At 40.0% G+C, this 4,730-nt stretch overlaps 1 non-coding gene across 1 annotated transcript; it reads right to left on the bottom strand.

Annotated features, from left to right (window-relative positions):
* Positions 1-827: 827 nt before the first annotated feature.
* Positions 828-898, bottom strand: Trnag-gcc. Its single transcript has one exon. It is a non-coding gene; the product is annotated as a tRNA-Gly (tRNA).
* Positions 899-4,730: the final 3,832 nt, after the last annotated feature.

The following is a 4,730-nucleotide window of genomic DNA, read 5'->3' as shown; positions in this document are numbered from 1 at the left end:
CACCACTCGGCGTAAACCACAGTAACATCCACTACAACCTTTTCACATAAACCTAGATAAGATGTTCTAGAATGCGAGGGAGGTGAGTAACGATCACGTACGCGTATAAAAGTCTCTTCAAATGACCTTCTGCAGATATATTCCCAAAACCACCGAACAAAAAACAGCAGCAACAGTAGTAGCAGCATCCCGCACCGCTCACCCTAGGCCTGACCTGAAAAACGGCCCTTCTGTAACCCACGCATGGCTAACGTTACTTTTTATCATCAAATATAAGAAACGAGTTATGTCTCCTACTTCAGACATCATTATCAGTTTTTTTTACAGTATATTCTTTAACGTTTGTGTGTTAAGCTACGTTATGTTAAAGGATAGTAAGTGATGACTCGATGATGCAAACATTCGTGCATAAAGCATCCACGAGTTACTTCACACATGCACACCCTACGCTACTGTCTACTTAGTCCTTTAGTTTTCAGTTTTTTGTCCTCCCTGCAGAGAGACAACAGAGTGACGTAAGAGACGACCCTGAATCATGTCTGTGGCAGGAGGTGAGCAACATAATGTAACTTGAACGTGAACGGAGGCCACGGCGTGGGACATGAATGAATGCAACACTCAGACTGTTCACAAGCTGTATATTTCGTCTGTAACTCTTGTCTCTGGAACCTCCCTCCTGTCTTCACTAAAATCTCATATCCAAATTCATTCTTGTCACCAACCACTCTATTTGAAAGCCAATCACTTCTAGTCTCATCTTTAATTTTATGAAAATGAAGCATGGCCACGTTATTTTGTCTCATCCCGCATCACTCAAAAAAGTAACTTGCATTGGCCGGGAATCGAACCCGGGCCTCCCGCGTGGCAGGCGAGAATTCTACCACTGAACCACCAATGCCTGATACGGAATAGGATGAGCTGTAAAATTAGACAAAGCCGTTGTATTTGGTATGCCATATTTTGATTAACGAGTTACCTTGGGATCTCTAAAGGTGAGGTAAGCAGGTAATGTTCAGAGCACAAATGGCGTTGCATCACAAAGTTTCCATCGTGTTGCCAAAAACACCACACCAAGATTATCACATCAGCAAAAAAAAAAAAAAAAAAAAAAAAAGATTTCAAATATGATATTGAGGAAAAGATATAATTCACAGTGAAATTAGGTCAATGAATCTCTCTCTCTCTCTCTCTCTCTCTCTCTCTCTCTCTCTCTCTCAATCGAAAAAAGTGTGCGTAAGAACATATAAGAGACAAAGGAAGCCTGTCTGTACTGGAAATTGACACATCTTATTCTATGAAGAGCAGATACTGTAAATAATCACTGACTAGCTATACTACTTTTCTTGAAACTCCTCCCTATCCCTTCTCTCCATTACCACTTGAAATACAATACGATCATCCTTCCATTCATTATACTATTACTGGAAACTTCACTTAGCACTTAGTAATAGGATATTTTCTTATCTCTCCAGGAACGTTGAAAATCCCTTTCTTTACAGTCGAAATGCTATTCCTTTACTCTCTATCTGGGTAACCCAACCAGATGCAATGTACTTTTTTTTACGAATTACATACACAACAACACGAATTACAACACACAAACTCTCTCTCTCTCTCTCTCTCTCTCTCTCTCTCTCTCTCTCTCTCTCTCTCTCTCTCTCTCTCTCTCTCTCTCTCTCTCTCTCTCCAAATTTGTGTATAGAAAGTCTTTTAATCAACCTTGCTTTTACGAAACAAATAAAATCCTTTCAATCACACAACACTGAGGAGACCAGTAAGTCACGTACCACAAAGTAATGGCAAATAGATACTAAGTTCGAGAACATCTGAATAGCATTAATTGACCTGCGATAAATGGAATACTGAGGTCAAGATCGAGGGTGAGTTAAACCACGACATCTTACAACATGGTACAATTTTCCATCAAGAGAGGCGCAGGTACGTACACAACGCGGCAAAAACAACGCAAGCCAGAGTGTGTGAGGGCGGGAAGGTTTAAAGGGAGAGACGTCATGGAAGTCTGCTCAGCTTTCATATACAGATAAAACATAACACCGCCTTTATCGTGGGAAGAGCTAGGGCTTTTTGGCTTTCTCTTAATCTGCAGCGGGGCTTACATCATGCCACACAAAAAAAATAGTGTAGGCAAAGTGATAATTTCTACTTGTCTTCATTCCCATAATTCTATGAAAAAAACTCTATAACGATATATAAACAAGATGAACAAAAGCAACTGTCCTGACCTTACCAATCAATCTCTACTCAACAATTCATACCTTACGAAGACTACATAATTATAAACTCATCAACAATAGTTCAAAGAACTGCAGCGCTTAATTTGTAATGTAGATTTGTTACATTAGCTTCGTAAAATGCACTTATGAACAGATAGCTAGAATTTAGGCGTGTGTGTGTGTGTGTGTGTGTGTGTGTGTGTGTGTGTGTGTGTGTGTGTGTGTGTGTGTGTGTGTGTGTATGTGTGTGTGTGTGTGTTAGAGAGAGAGAGAGAGAGAGAGAGAGAGAGAGAGAGAGAGAGTGTGTGTGTGTGTGTGTGTGTGTGTGTGTGTTAGAGAGGTAAGTGTTTGCACATTCAAAGTCAACAACAATTATGAAATAAATATGTACACTATGTAATGATAATAACTATCCGTCAAACAAATAAATATAATGATTGCAGCGAATAAGACAAGTAAGATCAGTCAGGCTGAAGTACCGAGATCATTCGGGAAGTACTTGGCAATTACATATAGTAAAGTTGAAAGTTGGTCAGTTTGTGAAGATTACACAAGAAATGTCTTTTCTGGAAATGACTGCATGAAAGATTATGAAAACTACATAAACACAAAGATTCACACGGCTATGTAAGCATTGACTCACCGGGCAAGGCCGTGGCTGGGGGCGTGAGGTTATATGACAAGATGGCAAGAATAACCAGAGGAAGCCGGTTCCTCTTCCAGGAGCCTCGTCTCGCCATCCTCAAGCACCAGTGAAACACAGATGCAGAAAACTGGTACTTTTAGGTCAGCGAAGTAATTTGTATTTGTATTTTTAAGACACCAATGTAGTTAATCAACATGGAGCACACGTGCGCATCACACACCAAAGGTACGCTCGCCTCACCAACACAGTCCAGATCTTGGCATGGTGAGGTGGTTGTATCTCCGGAGGAGAAGCACCTGTGGAAGGCAAGGTGGCGTTGCAAGCCACACACTGCTTTGAGATGGTTACACCTCTTCCTTTTGTTGTGTTTTCTTTTTCTTTCCTTCTTTTCTAAATTACAGTCAGCAGCTCACAGGTGGTAACATTTTCTCTATGTCATCCATATGAACAGTATGCTTTGGCACTTCGGTATATACCAAGTATTTACATCTAAATGCACTAACGCAAAATTAGTGAAAGCATCTTGCAAACTTTCCAAACCGGTAGTTTCACCTCTTATGATGCAGACTATGTGAATGAAGTATGATAAAGATTTATATCTATGTACTGACTTTAGTGTCAAGAGCTGGTGCTACAGACTTATTTCACGTGGGAGCAGGGCACCCGTGCGACCAAGACGCGCTGCGCACAGAACGTACTCATGCGTCCCTCCTCGACAAAAGAAAAGAAGCAACTGGCAGTGGCGTGGTCGGGTTCGGGCAGCGTAGCCACGGGGCGCTGTACGCCATCTGACGGATTCCTTGGAAGGATTCTGCTAAAGCCTGTCACTGATTGTAGTTGTAATATTGTTGCTGCCAGACGCTTTACTTTATAACAAATTATATGCAAAACCTAAAGCACTTTGCTTAACAATACTGATTTTTTTCTTTGTACAGACAGTAAGATGTTTGTCACATATCGTTGAGCGTAACACCTTGCTACGCCTTAACATCACAAAACTCAGAGCCTAGTGAATGTAATACACATCACACAGGGTCGCTCACTGTTGAAATAAAGCAGTTTGTTACATCAACAAACATACATGAACATTCTTTACCGATCTTTGAGAGGGAAGCTGGCTCACTGTGTGGACTCATACATAGTACACGGATCAAATGTAGACAAAATAAAACTTTCATGACTTTTTAGATCCAATGCATCTAACCATCATTAGTCCTCTTCTTATTTCTAACGCTATTCGTTTTTTCTTGATCAGTGATGTAGCATAAGGGAATCGGACAGACTGCTTCTCCGTTATGGATTTGCCTCTTGTCTCACACACTCAGCCAGGCATATGTGATAAGGCCTGCTCAAGGTATGACTCTACCTCGACCAGCCAAGCATACCAATGTAAATACTCCGGAAACGAAAAAAAAAAAAAAAAATGGAGAAAACTAGTCTCCCCAGCCCGCTAACTCGCAGAGTGACTGTTAAAAACAAATGTGTAAATAACGATAATGATAATGTCGATTGTAATAAATAAATATGTAAATAAGTAAAATAAATACACAAATAAAGCTAGTAAATTTTTAAAATGTAAACGAATTAAATAAATGAAGAAAAAGTGTGAGCATTTTTCGTGACTAACATGCATGACCTTCGTTAAGAAAGGCGAGAAAAAGCGGACCTTGGTAAGCCTTATAAAGAAAAACAGTAGCGAAGAAGAAGAAGGAAGAGGAGGAGGAGAAAAAGAAGAAGAGGATGATGATGAAGATGAAAAAGAGGATGAAGAAGAAGAAGAAGAAGAAGAAGAAGAAGAAGAAGAAGAAGAAGAAAAAAAAAAAAAAAAAAAGAAAAAGCAGAAGAAGAAG

Source organism: Portunus trituberculatus, chromosome 43, assembly GCF_017591435.1.
Source record: "Portunus trituberculatus isolate SZX2019 chromosome 43, ASM1759143v1, whole genome shotgun sequence".
NCBI lineage: Eukaryota > Metazoa > Arthropoda > Malacostraca > Decapoda > Portunidae > Portunus > Portunus trituberculatus.
Note: the sequence above shows the minus strand (reverse complement) of the source record. Positions and strands in the feature narration are given on the sequence as shown.